The sequence below is a fragment of the Schistocerca nitens genome, chromosome 6 (assembly GCF_023898315.1).
Source record: "Schistocerca nitens isolate TAMUIC-IGC-003100 chromosome 6, iqSchNite1.1, whole genome shotgun sequence".
Classification (NCBI taxonomy): Eukaryota; Metazoa; Arthropoda; class Insecta; order Orthoptera; family Acrididae; genus Schistocerca; species Schistocerca nitens.
Window position 1 is genome coordinate 448,541,116 of NC_064619.1, and position 16,029 is coordinate 448,557,144.

A 16,029-nucleotide genomic window follows, 5' to 3' on the forward strand; every position below is an offset into this window, starting at 1 on the left:
ACAACATCGATGTACTGTGGAGACCTCACGCCCCACGTGTTGAGCAATTCGGCGGTACGTCCACCCGGCCTCCCGCATGCCCACTATACGCCCTCGCTCAAAGTCCGTCACGATTCACGTCCACGCTGTCGCGGCATGCTATCAGTGTTAAAGACTGCGATGGAGCTCCGTATGCCACGGCAAACTGGCTGACACTGACGGCGGCGGTGCACAAATGCTGCGCAGCTAGCGCCATTCGACGGCCAACACCGCGGTTCCTGGTGTGTCCGCTGTGCCTTGCGTGTGATCATTGCTTGTACAGCCCACTCGCAGTGTCCGGAGCAAGTATTGTGGGTCTGACACACCGGTGTCAATGTGTTCTTTTTTCCATTTCCAGGAGTATATTATATATATATATATATATATATATATATATATATATATATAATTTATTACGGTATATTGATAATTTTTACTTAAGGACCGTCTGACAGCAACTGAATAAAACACAATTTTAGTGTCATACGCGTTTCGCCTTTATTTTCTGCAAGGCATCATCAGTGGCCTGGAATATGTACATATGTTTGCTATTTAATTTACATTTTTGCCACTGTACCTATAGGTTATAAACAATTCTGGTGGTTGGTATTTCCTATTAAGTAGTAATGTTTTGAACTGCACTTACAAGTTGCATGGACAATTTCTTACATATTACGCTCCTGTTTCATTTTTGGTGTTGTTCTTCTTCTTCTTAAGAATGCCAATTTGCGTTTTTTTTTTTTTTTTTTTTTTTTCATTTTCCACAGCACTATGAACTGAACCCTTGTTTCAATGCAATGTTTTGGTTTCTGTTGCCGACAGTCAAATGTTTTTGCCAAAGATCGAATGTTATTGCCAAACTTTCGAGTGTAATTACTGAAGTATCTGTGATCTGTTCGTGTACACATTTGTGTGTATGTGTCCACTATCCACCAACCAAATTCCATCGAAATCGTTTCGGCGGATTAGTCGCGAAAACGTGACAGCAGAGTTACTTTCGCGTTTATACTGTTAGTAGGGGTAAGCCTTTCAATTGCTGTATCTTTTTTCCCGTGGTCCGACTGTGATGAAATGAAGCCTATAGGTGCTCCAAGCTATGCCGAAGTTACATGCGAAAATCCCATAAAATTCGTATAGTAGTTTTGGAGAAGTGTATTCAGATAGACGGACACGACGGTCTTACAGATTTATTATTAGTATCTACGAGCGACTAATTGCTAAACGGAAATGTAGAATCGCATCAAGAAATTCTTAAAAACACAGACAGAAACGATCTTAGGGTCGCAATCCAAGCACTCGATGAGTTCATCTTAGCTGTCTACGACGTCAACTGCGAAATTCAGCTTACTGTAAAAGACGTTGCTAGCACCGTTTTGTATGCCACTAAAGTGTATAGCGCGAGAAAACGGGGCATTGTGTTCTCAGAACTGTTTCTGTCATTACCACTAAGGTCGTAACAGGAAGCGGAGACTCACCCGCGCATTCGATTCAGCTTTCTGTGGAAGAAACAGAACTGACAATGGCTGCCATTCGACACCGCCGTCCTCGCCTGAGTTTGCGGGCTGAAAGACACAACGGTGTAATTGTAACTGTCCATTTGGGAAGCTCAGCCAGATAACTAACTAGTACCGCAGCAATGGCAGAGTTTGACCGTGCACTGTTACTTCTCGTTACTGCATTCTGGGTGCAAGAACTGAGTGTCCGAGATGCCGAACAACACTCACAGGGCATTTCCAAATATTCACCGCAGTTGACAGGTTGCAATTACTAGCGTATTTCGGCTAATAGTCACTGCTACTCATAAAAACTTCCTCCGTTGCGCTCTTTGACGGCTTGTAAGACCGAGTAGATAAAATTTTGAGCAATTCAAGGCTCTAAACTTAATTTTCTGCGCTACAAACTAGTAAAATGATGTATATATGGTTCTCGGGCGAGACGTCGGATGTCAGTGAAAACTCCACAATATCTCGTCAGCGCAACTGGCCGACATCTTCAGGTGCGACGAACACACTGCTAAGGCAGTGTGTTCGTCGCACCTGAAGATGTCGGCCAGTTGCGCTGACGAAATATTGTGGAGTTTTCACTATGACATCCGACGTCTCGCCCGAGAACCATATATACAACATGTCCGTCGGGAAAGCCTCAAGCAACACATAGTAAAATGATTTCACTCTTCTGTGTGTTTCTGTTGTGAAAGCGATACTAGTTTAGTGCGACTCCCGTAATTACCGCACCTATTTCTACTCCGCGAGCCACGTTACGGTCTATCGCAGAAAATACTTCACTACCTCACCCATCTACTCGCGAATGACGCACAGTAAGTACGCCTGTGTGTAAGCCTCAAAATGAGGTCTAATTTCTGCATCACGATCATTTCGTGAAATGTTTCTGGGGAAGTTAGTATGTCGCCGGACTCTTCTTAGAACAAACGCTCTAGGAATTTCAGTAACACAACTCTCCATGATACAAAATGCCTCTCCTGTGGCATTTACCACGAGAATTCGATGAGTAGAGGAAACCGGGTGAATACCGACACCCTAAGGACTTTCTCGTTATGTTCTAGAATATGTCACTTCCATGGAAAAATTCATGGCACCTTGTGTGACCCAGCAATGTTAGACCAGAAAAATCGAAAAATGATGATCTTTGGAGCTATATACACATTTTCTCAAGTATGCACTCTGTCGATTTTACTCCGAGCACCTGAGTCTTACAGGGTAATACAAACAGTATGAAAAATTTTGTACATGGTTGCACGTTCAGAGACCGTGAACACTTACAATTAAAAGAAAACAGCAATCGGTCACTAATTTTTAACGAATTAACCGGTTTTCGACACTCCTAGCAGTGTCGAAACCCGGTTAATTCGTTAAAAATTAGTGACCGACGGCTGTTTTCTTTTAATTGCAAACAGTATGAAATACAGATAGAATAAAATTCCTGTTTTAAGAAACATTTTAGTACCTCAACTGTTACGGCGTAAAGTCAAGCGCAGGCACGCCAGTCGGGAACGACAAAGAAGAGAAGGCTGTGAGCAGAAGTCAGTCAACCGCATCCCTTCCAGAACAACAACGCGACAGCAGCGGCTCCTATGTGAAGAGGATATAAGCGCCGCGGCCGGCTGGTGACGCCCCACTTTGATACGAGCGTCAACGTTAGCCACTTCGTTTTACTGAAACCTATAACTGTGTTGATACTTGTTGCTGATGGTTTTTTTAAGCTTATTTTAGGATTTGTATTTATAAAACCAGAAACCTAGACTTCTCCAGCCATTTTAGTAATTTTATTGAAATAACGATTAAGACCTAGTTCTTCGGCAAGGTCGCAGGCAATTCACTGCAACTCAGCCATGGAAATGCCATAGAATAATTGTACCAATGTAGTCATATAGTTTAGTAATTCTTGTTCAGGAGTAATAATAGATCGTCTAACAAGGAAGATTCATTGTCTGATTTTAGTCGATCATAAAATGTAATTTTTCTATGTTTAGCTCCTTTGATACGCTGTTCAGTGAGCTCCCTGATTTAACCAAGCTTAATGCCTATTTTAGCTCTTCTTCAATTCATTTAGTCCTATACGATTTTCTTTTTCGCGCCCTCGCCATCCGAAATTAGATATAAGACCTTACTAAAAAAAAATTTTTTCTTAAGTTTAAAGCATGGGGAAATATCGACATCCTGTAGACATTGCCCTATATCGGTCAGTGGGTATTACCCCACTCACACATAATTGTGGAGACCAGATTTTAATGACTTTGCTAATGCTCTGAAAGTTATAAAACCCATGTTAACAGACGCACTAATTAAAAATGTATTGAAACGCTTGCCTCAGTTCAAGCATTAACCAAAAATAACATCGAAATTTAATAAAAATTATATTTTAGCGCCGCAAAAAGACAAGAACTCGTCGCCTCTGCACCACTACCTACCATTGACCACAGCACTACTTAGCTGAGAAAGCTATGCTGTCGATTGACAAAATGCACCACTCTTGTTTGGATCTTGACTCTCTTATTAACCCTACCTGGTACAAGTCCCAGATCAACGAGCACTACCCAAGTCGGTATTACATGCGCTCGGGGAATTTAAATGTCTTAGTTTTCGTGATACAACGTTGCGTAATTTTAGAGAACCTGTATTCGAGGAATAGCATCTTATTAGGCCGCAAGCGAAGGTATACGGAGAGTAATTTTTTTCCTCGCTCACTAAGCAAATATAATACGACAGAAAATCTTTAATACTTGTACGAATTACCCTGCGCCACGCGCCGTACGACGACTTGCAGAATATACATGTAGATGTAAAAATGATCGAACAAGCGATATAGTTTGCATTTAAATACGAATCTTCCAATGAATCTCAATCTGGCATCTAATCTTCCTAAGACTAGTTTCGTGTGGTCACTGCATTTTAAGTCGCTCCGGAAACATTCTCGGAGATGTTTTGCGTTTGCTACTGCTCCCAATGACTTACACTAACGGCCATTAAAATTGCTACACCACGAAGATGACGTCCTACAGACGCGAAATTTAACCGACAGGAAGAAGATGCTGTGATATGCAAATGATTAGCTTTTCAGAGCATTCACATAAGGCTGGCGCCGGTAGCGACACCTACAACGTGCTGACATGAGGAAAGTTTCCAACCAATTTCTCATACACAAACAGCAGTTGACCGGCGTTGCCTGGTGAAACGTTGTTGTGATGCCTCGTGTAAGGAGGAGAAATGCGATTGAGGTTTATCGTATCGCAACATTGCTGCTCGCGTTGGTCGAGATCCAATGACTGTTACCAGAATATGGAATCGGTGGGTTCAGAAGAGTAATACGGGACGCCGTGCTGGATCCCAACGGCCTGGTATCACTAGCAGTCGAGATGAGAGGCATCTTATCCGCATGACTGTAACGGATCGTGCAGCCACGTCTTGATCCCTGAGTCAGCAGATGGGGACGTTTGCAAGACAACAACCATCTGCTCGAACAGTTCGACGACGATTGCAGCAGCATGGACTATCAGCTAGCAGACCATGGTTGCGATTACCCTTGACGCTGCAACACAGACAGGAGCGCCTGCGATGGTGTATTCAACGACGAGCCTGGGTGCACGACTGGCAAAACGTCATTTTTCGGATGAATCCAGGTTCTGTTTACAGCATCATGATGGTCGCATCCGTGTTTGGCGACATCGCGCTGAACGCACATTGGAAGCGTGCATTCGTCATCGTCATACTGGTGTATCACCCGGCGTGATGGTATGGGGTGCCATTGATTACACGTCTCGGTCACATCTTGTTCGCATTGACGGCAATTTGAACAGTGGACGGTACATTTCAGATGTGTTGCGACCCGTGGCTCTACCCTTCATTCGATCCCTGCGAAACCCTACATTTCAGCAGGATAATGCACGACCGCATGTTGCAGGACCCGTACGGGCCTTTCTGGATATATAAAATGTTCGACTGCTGCCCTGGCCAGCACATTTTCCAGATCTCTCAGCAACTGAAAACGTCTGGTCAATGGTGGCCGAGCAACTGGCTCGTCACAATACGCCAGTCACTACTCTTGATGAACTGTGGTATCGTGTTGAAGCTGCATGGGCAGCTGTACCTGTACACGCCATCCAAGCTCTGTTTGACTCAATGCCCAGGCGTATCAGGGCCGTTATTACGGCCAGAGATGGTTGTTCTCGGTACTGATTTCTCAGGATCTATGCACCCAAATTGCGTGAAAATGTAATCAGATGTCAGTTGTAGTATAATATATTTGTCCAATGAATACCCGTTTATCATCTGCATATCTTCTTGGTGTAGCAATTTTAATGGCCAGTAGTGTATAAGCAATAGCATAATGGAATGTATGCACCGAAGAGCCAAAGCGTTATAACCACTTGCATAATAGCTTATTGTTCCACCTTTGAAACACAATACAGCAACGATTCGGCGTTGTATGGATTCGACAAGTCCTTTGTAACTTTTCGAAGGTTTTAGACTCCTGATCTCTACGCACAGGTGACGCAGTTCCCATAACTCAAGGAACGGTGGTATGTAGGTGCGGATATGGCGCCAGATAGCGCCCCGGATACGTGCGACCGAGCTAAAGTCAGATTAATGCCGTGCTCAAGACATCAGTGTGAGTAACTATCGTATCCCTCAAACCACTGCATTCCGATGCTGATTCTGGAGTAGCGACACTGGCAGTTATTCTGCTGGATGACGCCAATGCAGTAGAGGAAGAAATCCAGCATGAAGGGATGCAAGTGGACTGCAATAATGTTCACGTAGCCCACTGGTGTCATGTTGTCTTCGATTACCGCCTCAGGTCGCACAGAAGCCAAGATCAATGCCCCCCCCCCCCCCATAACATACTGCCACCGCCGGCCTGCGTCCGTGGCGCTGTCCATTTTTCGAGCCTGTATGACGCCGTACCAGGAGGCGACAGACCAAATAGGGTAACATGAAACGTGTTTCATCCTATCAGGCGACACGTTTCCATTGATCCATGGCCCAATCTCCAAGATCACGTGTCCACTGCAATCGTAATTGGCGCTGTCATTGGGTCAATATGGGAAGATGTCGGAGTCATTAGCTGAGGAGTCCCACGTGCAACCACGTGCGCTGAGCAGTGTGTTCCGAGGCACTTTTATCAGTACCAGTTGTTTAGTCCGTCGTGAGACATGCCACACATCGCCACCTCCCCTCCCTTACAGAGCAGGCAAGCCTCTGATCTCAGTGTTCTGTGACGAGGCATGTGCATCCCAACACCTCGTCCCCTGCTCATAGTTTCACCATCCTTCAACCACTTCCCGTCGATGCTCAAGACAGTAGCACGCGAACAGCCGATCTGCATCGCCTTTTCCGAAATGCGCGCTACCAGGCTCAAGACCGTAACTATCTGCCTTTTGTCAAGGCCGCTTACGTCAGTAATTACCGTCAAAAGTTTTTTTGTTCCAGTCTTTGATCACAATATCAATTCTTTTGCGATGACCGGTTTCAGTCCGTAATGACCATCCTCAGATGTTTTCTACACCATGTCCTAAAGTGATAAGGCCATAATGGCATCGTCAAAATATATAAATACGAGGGTAATCCTAAAAGTAAGGTCTATTTTTTTACAAGTACATAGACCTGTTTATTTCTACAATGGTTTACAGCAGTTTACAGCTTGAACATTTAGCTATTTTTCGACATAATCACCATTTCTGTCGATGCATTTTTGTAGACGCTGTGGCAGTTTTTGTATGCCCATGTCATACCAGCTCGCCGCCATGCAGTTCAGAAAGTTATGAACCTCTTCTTTCACCTCGTCGTCGGAGCTGAATCGCTTTCCAGCCAAATGTTGTTTTAACCTAGGAACAGGTGATAGTCACTGGGCGCAAGTCAGGACTATAGGGTGGGTGGGTGATTATGTTCCACTGAAACTGTTGCAGGAGAGCAACGGTTTGCCGAGCGCTGTGTGGGCGAGCGTTGTCATGGAGAATGTGTACGCTCTTGCTCAACATTCCTCTTCTTCTGTGCTGAATTGCCCATTTGAGCTTTTTCAGAGTCTCACAGTACCTGTCAGCGTTAATTGTGGTCCCAGCGATTCAGCTCCGACGACGAGGTGAAAGAAGAGGGTCATAACTTTCTGAACAGCATGGCGGTGAGCTAGTACGACATGGGCATACAAAAACTGCCACAGCGTCTACAAAAATGCATCGACAGAAATGGTGATTATGTCGAAAAATAGCTAAATGTTCAAGCTGTAAACTGATGTAAACCATTGTAGAAATAAACAGATCTATGTACTTATAAAAAAAATAGCAGACCTTACTTTTGGGATTACACTCGTATAATCAGCACAGCATCGTCACATAGATCTAAAACAAGGTGTAGAATAGGTAACATCGTCCACACAGTCATTATTGCAATATTGAGTTGCAATAATGACTAGAAAAGAGCTGAGGATGGTCATTACGACTGAAACCGGTCATCGCCAAAAGAATTGATATTGTGATCAAAGACTGGAATAAAAAACATTTGAAGTATTGGATCACTGTTCGTATACGCGACTATGTCGCAGCTGGTGAAAGTAATTACCGTATTTGTGGTCCGTATGGTCGCTAGAATGATGCTCCGTTCGTCTCTGCCCCACTTATATAGGGCGATTGTTTTTTTAAGAGAGTTTACAAACTGACATGGCACGTCAGGTATACAACAAAGGTCAGTAATCACATAGGAACAGGGGTCGCAAACGCCACGAGGCCACCGAGGGCGTTGCTATAAAAAAAACGGGCGGAGCGCACGGAGACCAGCGCGATTCACGCCTGGAAGCATTGGGAATAACATGGCTAGCTACACGTAACGCGAAATGGCTGAGATGCATTCGATTTTTGCCGGCCGGGGTGGCCGAGCGGTTCTAGGCGCTACAGTCTGGAACCGCGCGACCGCTACGGTCGCAGGTTCTAATCCTGCCTGAGGCATGGATGTGTGTGATGTCCTTAGGTTAGTTAGGTTTAAGTAGTTCTAAGTTCTAGGGGACTGATGATCTCAGACGTTAAGTCCCATAGTGCTCAGAGCCATTTGAACCATTTTGCATTCGATTTATGGCGCGGCTAACTGCAATTGACGAGAAGCCGTGTTGTTTATTTATTCGCCAACCTGCATCGCCGATTGTGCGGAACCGGCTCTTTCCACGTGCACAAGCCGGATGCTGGTCGCTAACGATCAACACAGACAGTTGTGGCGGGAGGAAGCGTTCTCGAAAGGGTGCAGCGTACACAACGAGTATCCAGCGCCACTGCATCTCCCAAGCCTATTGCGTATTGTACAGGACGAAAGACTGCATCTGTTTCCACTTTCAACGCGTCCAAGCATTGCGACTGAGGGACTACAACAAGCGCATGGAATTTGCCAGTTGCTTTCTGTAGGAATCCGCTACAGAGCGAATGTCCTCTTCACTAATATGGCTGCGTTCTCAGTCGAATGTGTGATGGACGTTATAGTCTGCACACATGGACGGATGTCAAACCATACGCTACACATACGCATGCCTCAAAGCGCAAGTTTACCCGTAACTTGTGGGCTGGCATCGTCGGCAACTGTTTAATTGGGGCGTACATTCTCCAGGACTGACTTTATGTCGCACGTGTCTCGTATTCCCGTGGGATGTTTTGCCGGACATGCTGATGCCACCTGTTCGTTGCCGTATTCGATTTCAGCACGACGGAGCCCCCGAACATTTCAGCAGACAAGTGAGGGCACATCTGCAGGCAACCTTTCCCTGCAGCTGGATTGGTCCGATTGGTCACGATGGGCTAATCGCAAAGCCACCACAATCACGCGATAGATTGTTTCCTGTGAGGGTATATGAAGGGCCTTGTGTACTAAACGCCAAAGGACCTAGGGACAGGATTGTTGCGGCAGCAGGCTGTTTTCGTGATACACCTGGCATATTTGAGAGGGTGTGCCGTTCACTGCAGCATAGATATCAGCTGTCTCTCGATGCGTCAGGACAAAACTTCGAGCATCTCTCATAACCGGCGTCCGATTGTAGTATGTGACTAAATAACTGCAACGCCATTTAGTAGCCCCGAATGGCCTTCACGACCCCGGTTCCTATGTGATTACTCATTCTTGTTGTAGGGACGATGTGCGATGTCAGTTTGTATTGTTTTTTAATTACCTTGTACACTTTCCTTACGTGTCACACGCTCGCAACACTACGAGGCGGCATTCAAGTCTCGCTGTTAGGAATGCTTGTAATGTTTTGGCTCATGAACGTAGTATACACATCATGTACAGTAGAGGCGCTGTAATATTTCCTACGGGAAGTCTCAAAGTTAATTTTATATCTGAAGATTTAGTCCCCGTTAAGAATGACGACTGGAGCTCTGCTGGGAATCTCCCAAATCTAATCACGCAGTTAGTCTCGTATTCCTTAACATTCGTCATCAAATAACTAATGTGATACCACTGCCGTATGCTACCAACATTAATAGTCGTGGAAAAGAATATTAACCACCAGATGGAAGAGGAGACGCCGAGTATACACGATGAACGAAAACACTGAATTCTTAGCATAGAGCAATGTTACATAATATTGTTATGAGTGTAATAATCCACTTAACACACAACAAATTACCATCGCCTTTTCGTTAGAAGATGTGGGAGACTGAAATAAATCACATTTCACGAGCGCTAATGTAGTATTTGGTGATATGTTACGGTCATAGGACCCTATTCTACACGTTACCTACTGTTTCCATTTCAAGCATCAAAGTGTGCAACGTGAACTTAGAAATGTCCTGCATAAGTTTTGGCGTGGGGTGAAGAATTGCCTCGCGTGTTCCTACAATTCTGTGGAATCCAAACTGATATTCCCCGGGGTCAGCTTCTATCAGTTTTTCCATTCTCGTGCAAAGAATGGAGGGGGCACGAAAGGGAAGCAAGCAGTGGTTGAGAAGGGAGAGAAACAAGGTTTGTAGCCTATCCCCTTTGGTATTCAATCTGTACATTGAGCATGCAGTAAAGGAAACAAAAGAAACATCTGGAGCAGGAATCTAGTTCAGTGATAAGAAATAAAAACTTTGAGGTTTGCCGGTGACTTTGTAATTCTCAGACAGCAAAGAACTTAAAAGGAATGGACAGTGTCCTGAAAGAAGGATGTAAGATGAACATAAAAAAAGCAAAACAAGGATAATGGAATGTAGTCGAATTAAATTAGGTGATGCCGAGGGAATTACATTACGAAACGAGATACTTAAAGTAGCTGATGAATTTTGCTATTTGGGCAGAAAAGTAACAGATCATGGTCGAAGTAGAGAGGATATAAAAGGTAGACTGGCCATGGAAAATAGAAGAGGCTCTGTAGAAGAGAAATTTGTTAACATCCAGTATAGCAATAGTTACTCTGAGGAGGTGATGAAGGTTGCACAGGATACAGTAGCATGGAGAGCTGCATCGAACCAGTCTTCGGACTGAAGACATTAACGACATGTTGTGATCGGGATAGGTCGAAACAAATGAGATTTATTCAACGATTGGCAAGTATATGTATCGCTGCGAGGGGATGTCTGGACATTTTCGTCCAATGGCACCGTAATTCTGCATAATTTAGTAGCCCCTAACAGACAAAGCACAAACCGTGTCGATTTCGTGTTTCGACGACTGTAAGCGACGTTTCGTGTTCCTCTGGTAACTGATATCAGCAACGAAACTAGCTGATGCAAAAAAATCCTCGTTTCGCGCACAACGATGAACAGTGAGAGGTTGAAAAATCAATTTCAAGAGTATGGACCTTGACACACACACACACACACACACACACACACACACACACACACAGACAGACACACACGTCGGATCTTGGGAGGTTATACACTGTAGGCGACCAGGTCATTACTGCTTCAACGCTTGTTTTGAGGGGAATCAACGTTGCGTAGACAGTGGGGTCACTATAGACAGCAATAACCTCGGGTTTTAATTTTAAAAAAGTTTGGGGAGGAGGGAGGATTTGTTTGTGATTTAAAGCATGTTGTACGTTAGTATGTTATGAAAGAAATTACTTGGCTTGTAACTGCAATGCATGTTGCTATGGGAACACGCAAGTTCTGTATTCGTAATTCACTGTTGGCACTACACATCATCGCTGCTAACGTTCTGCAGGTATTCGCCAAAGCCAAGGTTTTCCATGGGATTGCCAAGGATATAGCGTGATTCACCACTGCAAAGTCTCCAGTCATCCACTGTCCAGTGACGTCCCTTTTGCACCATGTCAAGCGTAGCTTATTAGCACTGACTACAGAAATGTGTGGCCTATGAGGTGCTCCACTGTACCCCATTCTTTTTACCTTCTTTCAAACAGTCGTTATGCTAGCTGGACTGCTGGTTGCACTTTGAAAGTCTAGAGTGATTCCTTCCGCTAATTTAATGCGATTTTTATAACCACCTTCCGCATAGCCTTCCCTAAGGAAATCTGAACTGATACAATGATAGTGATGTAGTACCTCCACACGTAATTAAACTCAAGGTTGACTAGATGCGCTATGGTTGCCCGTCAGTTAACCAGTAACAAGAAAAATTAGATATGATTTCCTTACTACAGGTTTGCAATACCTGGCATACTTGTAACGTCAAACGGCAACATCCACTAACAAAGGAAGAGCAAATATACGCACTGAAAAACCCTTACGGAAGTGTAATTCATCCACAAACGAAGTATAGAGAGAGAGAGAGAGAGAGAGAGAGAGAGAGAGACTCAAATCATGTACATAATTTCCAAGGCAAATCGAGAATGAGATATTTCGCCAACATGCGTGTAGGACGTACGGAGACGTACACAGTGTCAGACTTGGGCTAACGTCTGCGAATGGACTAGAAAGAGGGCAAAAATGAACTGGTACACTAGGTATCTCCCATCACACACCGTACGGTGGCTGCTGCAATGTACATATGTAGATATCGACACGAATCAGGGTGATCATACGCTGCTTCATTTCGTTGTCTTTGATATTACTCCGTACGCGCAATTCACGTGACTGGAAGAAGAGAAATTTCGCCGGTCTTAAAACTCCGAAAGAAATGTAGATTACACTGTAATTTCACTAGTTCCCCTGCTACACATCCCGCGTGAGTGTAACTATAAAATCGATGAATTTATAGCCCATGCGGAGAGTCATTCAGATGAATACAGGTTTATGCCGTTGTGGGAAATTATCAAAATTGATGCTCTTTGCGAATCACAGCTGTATAATGCTAAAAATCTCCAATACAGCCTTCGGGTTTGTGGAGACACTATATACAAGAACATTAACACGGCCATTATCTTGTTATGATTGCCCCATCTTTATTTATACATTTAATACCTTTCTGCTGACTTTTATAACTTAAGCAAATAATTTAAAAAAAGAAAAAAAACAGCTATAACAATGAATGGATTTTCTGCCATGGCTTGGCCGAACACCAAAATAATGGCAAACAAGAGAAAAATTTCTTGGTGTGTTACAAGTTTTATTTATCCAAGAAATATTTTTTCACATTCTTAACCGAACAGAAGGTGACTTACGCTCGCAAGTACTGTTGACATTAGCGCACAAAAGCAATTGATTTTGTAGTGACTGTCTATAATAAAACTTACTTAAAAAGTGAAATTCTAAAACACGACACAAAAATGACAAACCACCTCACAAACGCTATTTGGCTTCAGTGTGTGTGTGTGTGTGTGGATCAGTGCCGTATCAAAAAAAATTTCCTGTATTGGCGTTATGATATAATAATGCATGCAAAATGCGTACAATAACTACCAAGCTCATATCGTACACACCGTGTATGATACTGGTATCGCCTGTCGAACGGTTCGTGGTTGCTGTAGTTACGACTGCGTGTGTACGGACGCCAACGGCTGCGAGCGCTCTTCAGGAGACGCTCCTGTACTGTTCCGCAGATTCCATGCGGTGTAGATCGGCCGTCCGTCCTCGCCGGGTCGATTCGTATCGCGTCAGTCAGCGCTTCCTCGATGTCAGTCCCATCTACATTTCACATTTTTGCTGTGACCTTTCGCTGTTTACACTACGACTATCACTAATACGACCTTTCTACAGCCACAGTCACTATCGTCGTTACCACGAATATTACTGATTGTCGTAAAAGTGGAGACAACAACGAAGCGCGCACCCTTCATACTTCACAGAAGGGATACACAGTGTGCTGGATTAACGAGACACGACGAGAATAAAACTCCCTTTCAGTCACTCAGGAGAAAGCTAAACAATGAACGGTCTAACTCAAAATTCCTAAACTTCATTTCTCATTTGTGCCCAGTCATTGGGTCTATACACTTCGGTAAGACTTTCAATAATGAATTTTGGAAAAGGTGCTCATAGTTATTCCACCAACCATTCCTGTCTAGCATGACTTAATTAGTTTATTTATTCATCCAAGGATCGTCTCACAATGTCATAATGGTATGAAATTAGCTATCTCAACACACGCACGCGCACACAGCGCACGCATTTTCGGCAAAATTTGACGTTTCATGTTTATTCACTTAATTGTCGAGAGGGCATAACGGCATATTTTAACATTGTGTGTTTTACAACAATACGTCCCTCAATTTAATATAGCGGATACCGCAAAACGTTTTGTTTCTTGGGCTGGGGGTAAACACGAAAAGCGAATCTTAAACCAAGACTACATTACATCAAGAGCAAGTGTAGTAGGGAAATGTTTGCTCAGTATGAGCCAAGAACCATGGAATCTATTAAATGAAGTGACCCATTTCACATGAGCATGACGAGAGAAATCCTAACACACGAAGCCTAACATTTTCGTAAACGACAATGATCCAAGCAGGTTACCTGATAGTCATTACTTTTCTTTCTGCCGATCTATATCTTTCAGCTGATGCAATGTCGTTATGTTTACAACAACAGTTTGAAATCGGATACGGCTTTCTTTTCAAGGCAAGCTAATTATTAACTGGAATTCGTCCTAACTGATTGTCAATCCCGCGGCATCAGTGTTCGAGTTGCAAAAGCCTACACACACTACATATTTTGTTGTTAACATGTATGAGGAGGCAACTTTGAAGATGTTGTCGATAAGATGATAAGATAATTAGATATAGATGTTTGTAACAACAAAGATTCTCACAGGGCTGATCATTTCTGGTATTACCACAGTGTAACTACGCTACGGTACATCAAATATAATCGAAATGCATTAAAAGAAAATGCAAAATGTAGTGTTAGGATGCTAAACACAGATTTTTTGGTTGAAATGCTCCATAAAATACACGTCTTTTCCTCCGGCAGTCTCCACAAGCTACACGTGACGTTGCAGACCGCCACTTACCTCAGTCGCCTGGCGAAACACTAAACATAAATTTTCACTACCGGTGAGTAATCACAAGCAAAATCCATCTGCACTCACATCCACATTGGAAACTGAAATATATATGGGAGAGTTGATGGTATCGTTTACAGCTGTACAGAAAGCGAGGAACCATTTGCTTCCTTCTTCACAGGCGATTTGTTTACACCGCCGCAGTTTTTCCGTTTGAAGACTATTATTGTTGATATGACAGACATCAATTACATTCGTTTTGAGGTATTCACCGTTTACCAGTTTCGGATTCTGACGGATTCTAGCTGTCAAATAAGTTACATGGATATTTTTTATCTGATGATAAAAATAAATCCTACCGGAAAAAGACAACTACAGCAACAACTACAATGAGAAACAGATAAGTACTCACGTAATTTACGGGATTCTCTAGCTTCTGGGGGCACGACACACTGGGCGACCCTACCTTTTACAACATGACAGGCGCTGCGGCATGGAAATTTGAGAGAGATAGCTTACTTTCAACGGTAAGAAAACTCGAATCATCAATTGCAGAAGATTTGCCGCCTGTACTAAAGGTCACGCGCTTTTGCGAGCGAATGCTGAAGCGGTATTATCACGACGAACACAACCGCATTCCGAAACACGAAAAACCGAAAACTTCACAAGCGTGTAGCGATCGTGCCAGCCAACAAGCGTTTAAGTAATCGATGCCTCAAATCCTGCAAGCGGACGTGACGTCACGTGTTGTTGGTGTCTGTGCTGCCATCGCGCGGTAGCCTATGGAACGACTTCACCTCTGTTTCTAAGTTGCCGATTAGATGGCGATCTGGTACAATGTACACGATTTTGTTGTTGATGAACGATGACAGCAGTGAAAGGAGGCGATCTTAAATCTTTATTCTAAAGCTGAATACTGCTGATATGTCTTGCTTAAGCTTCTCTCATTTGAGTCTTTTTGCTATGTGATGGCCAAACTGGTTCCATTGCAGGCGCAGGTTGCAGCTGTATTATTAGGCCCAACAGTTCACGCAATGCTGACCGACGGTTGCCGAAAAAAGTCATAGATAGATAGCAGCTCTTCAACGATGCCGGCAACCATCAGTGAGCATTACGTGATCCATTAGGCCTAATATGCGAGTAACGGAAACGAAATATGCTTTCTTAGTACAGCCGCCAACAGCCCTTCTTCATT

At 43.7% G+C, this 16,029-nt stretch overlaps 1 protein-coding gene across 2 annotated transcripts in view; it reads right to left on the reverse strand.

Moving 5' to 3' along the window:
* Nucleotides 1-15,519, reverse strand: part of LOC126262242 (semaphorin-1A) — a 923,656-nt gene extending 908,137 nt beyond the window's left edge. The window contains exon 1 of one of the 2 annotated variants that reach the window (XM_049958718.1): nt 15,354-15,519. The gene's annotated coding sequence lies outside the window, so the exon portion shown is untranslated. Of the gene's footprint in view, nt 1-15,246 lie in introns of both variants that reach the window. The other variant, XM_049958717.1, reaches the window with a different exon arrangement.
* Nucleotides 15,520-16,029: the final 510 nt, after the last annotated feature.